The sequence below is a fragment of the Lagopus muta genome, chromosome 1, assembly GCF_023343835.1.
Source record: "Lagopus muta isolate bLagMut1 chromosome 1, bLagMut1 primary, whole genome shotgun sequence".
Taxonomy (NCBI): Eukaryota; Metazoa; Chordata; class Aves; order Galliformes; family Phasianidae; genus Lagopus; species Lagopus muta.
The window spans coordinates 76,203,885-76,213,781 of record NC_064433.1 but is presented as its reverse complement, the minus strand read 5'-3'; the positions used below and the strand labels follow the sequence as shown (position 1 = coordinate 76,213,781).

General features: G+C 39.6%; 1 protein-coding gene across 1 annotated transcript in view; it reads right to left on the bottom strand.

The window, feature by feature from the left end:
* LOC125687911 (alpha-2-macroglobulin-like protein 1) overlaps positions 1-9,897 on the bottom strand; it is a 66,312-nt gene extending 56,415 nt beyond the window's left edge. Inside the window, exon 1 of the mRNA XM_048933250.1 lies at positions 845-9,897. The gene's annotated coding sequence lies outside the window, so the exon portion shown is untranslated. The remainder of the gene's footprint in view (positions 1-844) is intronic.

Here is a 9,897-nt window from a genome sequence, read left to right as displayed (position 1 = left end):
CAGACAGTACTTTGCACAGTATTAGTGAGGAAAAGGAAAAGAAAAAAAAAAAACTATACACGTGTCCTTGAGCAAACCACACTTCTTAAATTTATAGCTGCACAGTCAATGCAACAGTCCCATTCATCATCTTCGTATACCTGAGTCATCTTGACTCCTGGACACCCACTACACTGATTAGACAGAGTTGAATGGATGTATACACTATACACTATATAGAACCTGTACATAACTTCATAACCTGTACATAACTACATAACGCTCAGTTTTCTCTCCCTGCTTCATGGCACCTTCCTGTTCCATCCATGTAACACTCTGTGCTGTATTCACCTGTCCAGTTCTTTTCTCCCCAAGATGCAAGTATTCAATGACACTGATTAACTAAGTATCAAGGAAGCTTAGTCCACCATACATAAGAAAAACGCATAGCAAATACACATCACAGACAAAAGAGCAACAATAACTGGATTATTGTTTTTGTCTCCAACAAGTGCCATTTTGTACATGAGATATTATCTTCATTAATTCTTTATATATAATTCTATATTATTATCTATATAATTCTTTATATATAATTCTATCTATTCCCCAAAAACTATTGATGTAGTAAATTACCAATATTTTTTTTTCTGATTACAATACTTTATTCCCAAAAATTCCAATGACCCCTAACAAAACTCCATTCCTGTTCCAATCCTATATTAAAATATAATTGTATTGCAATCCGTCTAAAACAAAAAATCAGTCCTTAATTTGTACATGTTGTACATCCTAAACCACAGCTCTCTGATCATCCTAATTGCCCTTTTCTCGATCCATTCTGATAAGTCTGTGTCCTTCTTACCTTAAGAGGCCCTACTCCAGGCCTCAGGAGGGCAGTGTATAGGCGAATTATCACCTCCTTTGCTCTGCTAGCCATGCTGCTTTTGATGCAGCCAAAGATACTGGATTTCTGGGCTGCACTGGCTCACGTTGAGCTTCTCAGCAACAAACACTGTAGATTAAAGAGTATTCCTATTCAAACGACCTCAGCTCTAAGAACCATTTTAGCAGCACTCCTTTTAGTAAGTTATGCATACAGAAGAACATCAAAGAGTTCTGAAAGCAACAAAAAAGGTTCCTTTGTGTGCAGTACTTTCAAAGTTCCCTTTTCTTCACTTTCTCCCAGCAACATCAACAAGTGTTCAACTGAGACCTGACTTTGAATACAGTCTTGTAGTTCCTACGCATTTTGACTGCTTTTCCTTAACAATTCTGCTTCCCATAGGAATGGACAACAGAAAGACATATGTAACTCCCCAAATGCATCTCTTTCCAAACGAAAACCCAAATCTATTGCTGAGACAGACTACTACATGTAACTGCATCTAACTAATGCCTCCAAATAATAAAGCAGACAAGCAGAAATTTACATATCATGAGCCCTTTCTCCTCCACAACCTAGACAGAGTTTAGTATGCTGACATACTACTATCCAGAATGTATATTCTAGTAACATTTAGACCATTTCTTAAATGGCACATAAGGGAAATGCAGAAATGTCCCCAAAATGGTCTTGCTTAAGTTCATTGTAACTGATAAATTTTCTAGCAACCTAAGCCATAATCCATTTCTCCTCCAGAGTGAGGAACTTGTCCTGTCCTCCCTTCACGTATATACCAAGCCTTCCTTACCCATGGAAGTCCATGAAAAAGAACGGGAAATACTGTTTGTGCCTCCTCTTCAAATCTACACCAGATGAGAGTTGCAGAGAATGCAGTGCTTTGCTGTTTATGTAGTAGAAAAAAAAAATACCATCATGTATTAAGAATCACATGTAAAACTGAATGAAGGTGCTCTTAAATTCCTGCATGTCTTACATCCCCTCAAAAATATTTCCTGAATAGCTGACTAACTCACCTAAGACAGTCTCCCTGCTCATTAAAAAATCTTACATACATTTCTAGGCCCATACCATGGTTTTCTAGAACTGCTATGAAGAAAAAGTTTACAGGTTCTGGCCTCCCCTATGAAGACAGGCTGAGGGAGCTGGGCTTGTTCAGCCTGAGACGAGAAGGCTGTGAGGAGACCTCACTGCAGCTTTTCAGTATTTAAAAGGAGATTATAAACTGGAGAGGAATCAATTTTTAACTCAGTAGATAGCAACAGGACAAGGGGGAATGGTTTTAAGGAGGGAAGGTTCAGATTGGGTGTCTGGGAAGTTCTTTACAGAAAGTGGAGAGGTGCTGGAGAGGCTGTGGGTGCTTTGTCCCTAGAGGTGTTCAAGACCAGGTTGAATGGGGCCCTGAGCAACTGAGTCTAGAACCAGATCTGGAGGTTGGTGGCCCTACCTTTGTTAGGAAGATTGGAACTTGATCCTTGGGGTCCCTTCCAACCTAAGCTATTCTATAACTCAGGCCTAGATGGACAACTGTTCTTACCAAGAATTACTGTCATTTAAACTCAGTTCAGTAACACCTCTAATTCACATGATCACCCACTCTAGCAGGCAGGTGCTACAGTTAATTTCCGTATAAACAGCTCTGTATCAACATTCAGCTCTCTTTCTTGATATCCAATTCCCAAAAGCTAGCATGCCTATGATATGTATGAAAAAGTCTGGTGAAATTCCTCCTTATAACAAAAAGCTGGGAATGCTCAAGATCAGCAAAAGCTGTTTTACAGCCTCATCTCCATCTCTGATGACAGAACAACACACTGACAGTCAGATGACTTTGCCTCTGCCACTGGAAGAAGCTTGCACATCTCTGCTGTCTGCCTGGAGTTAAAAACTTTCTCTTAGGACTTCATCAGCCACACAGATTCCGTTCACCATTCTATTCAACCAGACACTTTCCAATCTATCCAAAATATTTTTCACTTTCTGAGTTTGATCTACTTCCCATCTGCATTAACTCAGTTCTGAAATCTCCAGCCTGAGGTCCACACATTACTTTTAAAGACTCTACAAGAAATAAGAAGCTACAAAGAAAAGCACACCAGTGTTCAACACTCCTAAATGATACCTAACGTGTTCTAGAAACTATGTGGTGTCCTGGTGTGAGAGATGACATGTAGTTTTTGCATAATAGAATGTTGTACCAAAGGGGTATAATTCAGAATCCATAAACAAGATAAGTTTCTGTCTGTGGTTAAAGAATAGGGCGTGCACATTCTGGAGAGATAAAAGGAGAGTCTGTATGGTGTGTTAATTCATGTCTCTCCTCCCCTGGGGAAATCACAATGGGAGATTGAGGGGATGACCAACAGTAAGGACTGTAAAACGTACATCTGGATCCAGAACTATGTAAGAAGAAATGAACTTATCTGGCAAGACATATGGCCAGAGATACTGGCCTGAAGATACTGGCCTGGCAACTATTTTGCAGATTCTGCTTACTTGGAGAAACACAGAGAGATGGAACTTTGTCAACTACCTAGAGGATGTGTACACAAAGCATGTGAACCTGCACCAGGGGACGGACTCAGTGTCAGGATATAGCAGATATAAGAGCTTGCTTTTCTTACAGCAGGCTTTTCTGCTTGCAGGACCCCTGCTACTGCAATCGTGAAATAAAATACTGTTTACTGAGATCCTTGCCTCGGCCTAACCTGTTCGCTTGCAAGTGTTTCTCGCAATTGGGGGCTCATCCAGATACTATCACCCCAGTGGGGAGTCCTCACTGCTGTGACACTCCACTGTATTTTCAGTGGTCCTATATGCTACAATAGTGGCAATTCTGCAGGGAGCTGATAAAAAACAAAACAAAACAAATTAAAAAAAATACTAGAACTGGTTATAAAGGCAGGATCCATGAACAATGACGTAGAGAGAAAGAAAGCACAGTAGACAGTACAGTTTTGGGAAACTGACCCGGCTACTCTATGCACAGACCAAGGTAAGAAAAATTAAGTATTACATTGGAGGTCAGATGAGACTGTTGTGTGAAGCGCGACTGAGGCATACTCATGTACAAAGTGAGTGCGGAGCCCCAACCTGTGGTTCTGTAGTTCCACAAGGAGCGTGGCCATAGAGACAAATTATGCGATTAAGAAAGAAAGGAAGAGTCTCAGAAATCTGGAAAACCCTTAAGTGTGCAACACCCAGCACGATAATGTGCATAACAGTGCACCTCCATTTTCTAGAGCTGGAACTTCAGTGTGTGGTACCCTGAAGGAAGTAAAATTCTGCAGCAGTGCAGTAAAGGTGACTAGGAAAAATGGGACAGGAAGAGACCCCTAGCAGTGCCTATTGACAGTCCTTTAGCAAGAATGATAAGAAATTGGAAGGATAGCCTGCAAATAAAAGTGAAAGATAAGAAAAAGATAATTAAATATTATGTAGTTATATGGACAAAAGAACCAATCAAAAGAGCTGCAGTATTTTGGCCAAAATATTGGTCTGACAAAGATTGGGTATGTTGGATGCTGAATTTATCAGCAAACAATAAGACTCCTTTCTCAGACGAAGAAATGGCTTATGCCACTTGCTGATTGCAAGAAGTAAAACAATTTCTCATAAGAAAGAGTCAAAGTTCAGAAGAAAAAGGAGAGAAGCAGAAAGCTCATAAACAGGATCCCTTAGAAACTCTGACCTCTCCTTATAACCCAAATGTTGCTTTAATGAAAACAGCAGCTGTTTCAGGAACAGAGCTGAAGAATGCAGAAACAAGAGCTGGTGCCAGGTAGGGGAAACCCCTCCTCCCTTCCAGCCTGAGTCTAGAGCTGCAGCTGAAGCCACCTCTAGACGGAGAGTGCACTCCAGGCTTTGGTACGAGTTAGAACAGTGTAGAAAAGAAATTGAAAATTTCCCCTTTCCCAATATAATATGTATCCCCTTAGAGAAATCCCAATGGGACAAGGAGAAATAGGATACATAAACCCTCCCCTTACCAGTGGTGAAGTGAGGAGTTTTAAAAGGCAAATGAAGTCTCTGATTGAGGATCCTATTGGACTAGCGGAGCAATTTGATCAATTCTTGGGACCTAATTACTGTTCCTGGAGGGAAATGATGTCTATTCTATGCATGCTCTTCAGTGGAGAAGAATGCGGGCTACCATGCAGGAGTGGGAGAAAAGGCACAGGATAAATATGAGGGACTTGCGAGATACAATAATAGTGGGAATTAAGGAAGCATTACTCAAGACTCAGAACTTTACTAAAGCTTTTGACATTCAGCAAAGTAAACATGAAACCCTAAGTGAATTTCTGGAGAGACTTGGAGACAGGAAGCAAAGGAATTCAGGGATGGATCCTGATGATTCCTGTAGTTAAAGGGCTCTTAAAGGTCAATTTTGTGACTAAAGCCTGGCCTGATATACAAAGGAAGCTTTAGAAGGTAGAAGGGTGGAATGTATAACTATTAGAAAACCTTTTGAGAGAGACACAGAAAGTTTATGTTAAAAAGAAAACAAAAGGCAAAAAATGATCTCTACAGTAGATCAAGTGGTGAGACAGAATGGAAACCCATCAGGAAAAGGGTTTCTAAGGAAGACAAATTTTGGGGTGGAACAGTGAGGAAAGAGATAGCAGGAGTGGAAAATTAAGGTGGCAAACTCCCCCCTTCCCAACCACAACAAGAACAGATACAGAGAAAATGTTTCAAATGTGGACAAATGGGTCACCTCTAATGAAAATATCCTGAAGCAAAAAGGGAAGAGAAAATATTCACAATTAAAAGTTATGAATAGAGAAGTCAGGGGCTCTGTGAAAAGTGGTCCCATGAAGAGCCCTTGATAAACGTAGAGGTGGGATCTAATAAAGAAGTCGTATTTTTAGTAGACATAGGGCCAGATCATACTTAGCTTATAAAGTACCAGGACTTAATTTGACTAGTAATACTCGATTACTGTAAGAGTAATGGGGGTAGAAGTGGTCACTTTGTGAGACCACTAAGTTAAACTGGGGAACTAAAACAGTCAGTGGACAATTATTATGAAGCAGGAACAAACTTATTGGGAAAAGATTTAATAATCAAGTTAGGGTTAGAGTTGAAAACCTGAAAAAGGGAATAACCATTTCAATGAATTTATTAACCAAGAAAGATGAAGAAATAAATGCAGTAGTTCGGGCAAGAGAGGAAAATTGAGGAGGGCTCACTGTGACTCCTTTGAAAATCTTTGAAAATAACTCTTCAAGAAGGGAGTGAGATAGTGAAACAGCAACAACGTCCTATTTCACTTGAAAGAACAACAGACTTGAAACCAATTGTGCAACCCTTGATTAAAGATGGTTTTCTGGACCCTTGTATATCACCATTTAACACTCCAATTTTACCAGTACAAAAAACAAATGGGACACACCGACTAAAACAGAATTTGAGAAAAGTTAATGAAATAGTAAGAAAGCGTCACTCTGGTTTCTAACCCTGATACCCTGTTGAGCAAAATCCCTTTTGAACCTAAATGGTTTAGTGTTGTAGATTTAAATGATGTATTTGGGGCTTGCCCCTTGGACCCAGATAGTAGATATTTTTGCATTCGAATGGGAGGACCCAGAATCAGGTCATAAACAACAACACAGATGGACTGTTTTGCCCCAAGGGTTTTACTGAATCATCTAATTTGTTTGGACACATATTGGAGAAAATTTTAGAATACAATTTTAGAGTTTTAGGTTCAAGAAGGGGTGGTATTTTTACAATATGTAGCTGACTTATTAATATCTTACATATATAATATATATTAACATATATAGAAAAATTAAAGGTAAAAGAGGCTACAAATGAACTCAAATTTCTTAGGAAAGCATGGACTAAGCGTGTCCAAAAATAAAATACAGTATATGGAAAAAGAAGTTAAATACTTAGGACATTTAATCTCTAAAGGTAAACAGAGGATAAACCCTAAAAGGATTCAGGGAATTGTGCAACTCCCTCTCCTCAGAACAAAGAAGGAATTAAGAAAATTCCTAGGTTTAACTGGGTATTGTAGACTGTATATAGAAGCATACGCTCAGGAAACAAGCTATTCAAACTATTAGGGAAAAAACCCAACACGTTAAATTGGACAGAAGAAGAAAAAGAAAGGGTGGGAAAACTGAAACAAGATTTGGTTACAGCACTAATTCTGGCTCTTCCTACCCTGAATCAGCCATTTCATCTTTTTATGAGTAAGTGAGGGTGCTGTTTTGGGAGTCTTAACCCAGAAATGGGAAAATAAAAGAAAACCCACAGCATACCTGTCTAAATTACTAGACCCTGTATCTCAGGGCTTGCTAGAGTGTGTTCAGGCAGTAGCAGCAACTGCCTTGTTGGTGAAAGAAAGCAGGAAATTAACCTTTGGAGGGCGATTGATTGCTGTTACCCCACACCAAGTAAGGAATACCCTTACTCAGAAGGCAAGAAGGTGGCTAACAGACTCCAGGATACTGAAATATGAAGCCATATTAATTGAAAAAGACTATTTAACTATAGTCATTGATTCTATCCTGAATCTTGCCTTCTTCTTATGAAAGGGAACTAAAGATACAGTGAATGTGGAACATTATTGTTTAATCAATTATAAAACAAAGATAAGGTCAGACTGACAAGATATACCCTTAGATTAAGAGGAAACACTGTTTATAGATGGCTCCTCTAGAGTGGTACAACGAAGACGATGTAATAGCTATAAAATCATCAAAGGGACATAATTTCCCTTATGTTGAGGAAATGGGAAGTTTGCCTGGTAATTGGTCAGCTCAAACTTGTGAGTTATATGCATTAAATCAGGCATTAAAACTGTTACAGACTCATGATATGCATATGGAGTGGTACACACTTCTGTAAAAATTTGGGGAAAAAAAAGGGGTTTAATAAACAGTAAAGGGAAGGAACTGGCCCACGAGGAATTAATCAGACAGGTTTTCTGGAAAGCCTGTTATTACCCGTGGAGATCGCTACAGTACATGTAAAGAGAAACCAAACAGGAAACTGTCTAGCAGAATGGGGAAAGAAAGTCTCTGATAACAAAGCTACAGAAGCCGCCTTGCAATTAAAAATGAAAATGAAACTTTATGTTGTGCCTGAAGTAAAACCTCCTGGAAAGCAAGCATTCAAGAAAGAAGAGATAGCAAGTATTCAAGAAAGAAGAGACAGCAGCCTTCAAGGAATTAGAGGCAAAGGAGTCAGGAGGACAGTGAACTCTATGATGGTAGGGAAATGATGAATAAACAAGTAATGAGAGAAATTTTAACTGTTCTACACCAAAAGAGTCATTGTGAGGTCCAGGCAATGTGTGATGCTGTATTAAAAAAGTATGTATGTATACAACTGTACGCTACAGCTAAACAAATACGTAAAAGCTATATAACATGTCAATGAATAAATAAGGCTCTACAGAAACAACCTTCGGATGGACGAGAGCCAGGACTTCAACATTTCCAGAGCATCTAAGTAGACCATACTAAATTACCCAAAGTAGGAAGATTTAAATATATGCTAGTATTAATTGAGCATTTGTCAGATGGGTAGAGGCTTCTCTTTCTGTATCAAGAATAGCTAACATAATAACAAAAATAATTCTGGAACAAATAATTCCCAGGTATGGGATTGTGGAAAATACAGACTCAGATCAAAGAAGTCATCTTACTTCACATATCTTACTAATGGAAACCCTAGGGATGAGAGTTTCACACTCTATGGCATCCTTCCTCCCCTGGAAAGGCAAAATGGATGAATCAGACATTAAAGAAACATCTGCCAAAAGTGGGTTTGGAAACTAAGCTCCCATGGACTAAATGCTTACCCCTGGCACTGCTAAGAATCAGAACTGCTCCATGAAAAGATGTTGGAATCTCACCTTACGAGATACTTTTTGGATTACCCTACGTGGGAAAGGGGATGGAGTTCTTCAGTTTGAAACTGAAGATGTCTTTTTCAACAACTATATACTTGGGTTGCCTTTATCTTCTCTCACACATGAAGGACCGTTGGCCCAGACTATGTCACTAGAGTTTGCCATCCACAAGTTCCAACCTGGAGACTGGATATTGATCCAGTCTTGGATGGAAGCTAAACTTCAGCCCTAGTGGGACAGACCCTTCCAAGTTCTGCTGATCACAGAGACAGCTGTTCAAACCACTGAAAAAATGTTGGACTTGTACATGAGTTAAAGGACTCACCAATCTAGACTCAGACTGTGAGGACTGGTGGGTTCAGATGATCCCCTATGGATCATTCTAAGAAAGCCCTCCTCTGACTCCTAGCCCCAAACACTGCTAAGTTAAAAAAGAGCTAAATTGCAATACTGGTGGTAATAATGACCCCTCTCAAAGGATTTGAGAGTATAGATTGGGAGGACAGTGATAAACGGAGAGGGGAAACAGGCTACTCTGTGAAATTATGGGTAAACGTAACCAAGACCAAGGTTCCCCAGACCATTTAGTCAGGTGTTAGCCTGTGGAGACATGGAGGCTCAACAACTAACTAGTGAGAACAAATAGCACTGCCCTCCCCCAGGGTCAGGAACAGATACATAGGATGGAGTAATGTGTGGTCAACAACCAACTGTAATGGATGGACGTATTCACCAAGTTCATCCAATTCCATTAGGACTTTGAAAAATCAAATCAGCATATTTGAAGGGATTGCTCAGCCAAATTGCCAGCCCCTGCAGTGCAATCTGATTGTGATAATGATTAGGAAGGCAGATAAAATTATAAACCGTACTTATGGTTTTGGAGTGGATGTGACAGGGAAAGACCCAATGGCCAGATTCAAGATAGCTGTATGGAAACCACAGCCCACTGTTACTAACCATACCCAAGAAGAGAGAGAATCTGTAAAAGGAGAGGGGCACTATCTCAATAACCCCATTATAACTGTTAAGGAAATAAAGGAACTCCAACACACATTTGAGGTAGAAACAGAATATGAGGATGTGAATGCCTGGGTAGAATGGGTAAAATATATATGTCCAAATTCTCAAACATAGCAAT